Consider the following 923-nt stretch of genomic DNA (forward strand, 5'->3'; position numbering starts at 1 on the left):
TTCAGGCAAATTTTAGGTAGATATAGGGATAGATAGATTGCTAGTTTTATTTAGTGCTGAAATGTTAGAACTTACAATGCCTAGAATAAAATAGATACTAAATATATTTGTCGATAAATTAATAAAGCAATTAGTTGTACTCTATCCTTTCGATGGTGTTCTGTAAAACCGTGTGTAAAATGATGATTTAACTATATTTAAATTTTCCATTAATTTAAATTATGCTTTCAGATACATGTTTCTCTGGGTAATAAAATGATCTTAAACACATTTTAGGAGTCTAACATTTATTTTTAAGAACCTCAGGGTTAGGGTTAGGGTTTGGGTTCAGGTTCGGGTTCAGGTTTGGGCCAGGGCTAGGGCTGGCATTCATGTTCGGGCTTGGGCTAGGGCTGGGGTTCTGGTTTGGGTTCAGGCTAGGGCTAAGGCTCGATCTAGGATTTAGGGTTAGTGTTAGGGGTTAGCGTTAGGTTTAGGTTAAGGGTTAAGGGTTAGGGTTTGGGTTTGGGTTAGGGGTTAGGGTTAGGGCTAGGGCTAGTGCTAGGGCTAAGGTTAGGTTTATTGTTTAGGGTTTACAGTTAGGGTCAGGGGTTAGGGTTGTGGTTAGGGTTAAGTTTAGGGTTAGTGTTATTTGTTTTATTTATTTATTTTTTTATTTTTAGACTTCTAAAAATTGATTCAAACTAAGCAAGACAATAGAAATGTAGGCTTCTATTCTTGTATAGAGACTGGGAGGTAGGTCCACTCTCTTTGTTTTCGTTCTTTTTTTTTATCAAAAATATTTTAACATTTACTTGTACATATTTATGGGGTACAGTGTCTTATTTGAGCACATGCATATATGGCACTAGTATTCACTTCAGGTAGATAACAAAGTTTTGTTCATGTTAGTCCACCACTTTTCTTCCTCTCCACCCTCACCA

Source organism: Galeopterus variegatus, unplaced genomic scaffold (assembly GCF_000696425.1).
Source record: "Galeopterus variegatus unplaced genomic scaffold, G_variegatus-3.0.2 Scaffold18715, whole genome shotgun sequence".
Lineage (NCBI taxonomy): Eukaryota > Metazoa > Chordata > Mammalia > Dermoptera > Cynocephalidae > Galeopterus > Galeopterus variegatus.